Below are 209 nucleotides of genomic sequence, written 5' to 3' on the forward strand. Positions count from 1 at the left end.
ACGTTTCAACAGAAGTCTCGCAACGTCCCACTTTCCTAAGGCTTGAAAGGTTTCCACCACCACAATGATTCTCAACCCCAACTCTGATCTTCCAAACTCCCTGACGTATCGATTGATCTGCAACGATAAATTTGGGCAAGATCAGTAAGTTACCGTGCCCTTTGTACTGCTGCCTTCAACTACATTCCCTCTCAGCCTCGGAAAGAGCC

This window comes from Photinus pyralis, unplaced genomic scaffold, assembly GCF_008802855.1.
Source record: "Photinus pyralis isolate 1611_PpyrPB1 unplaced genomic scaffold, Ppyr1.3 Ppyr1.4_LG1, whole genome shotgun sequence".
Classification (NCBI taxonomy): Eukaryota; Metazoa; Arthropoda; class Insecta; order Coleoptera; family Lampyridae; genus Photinus; species Photinus pyralis.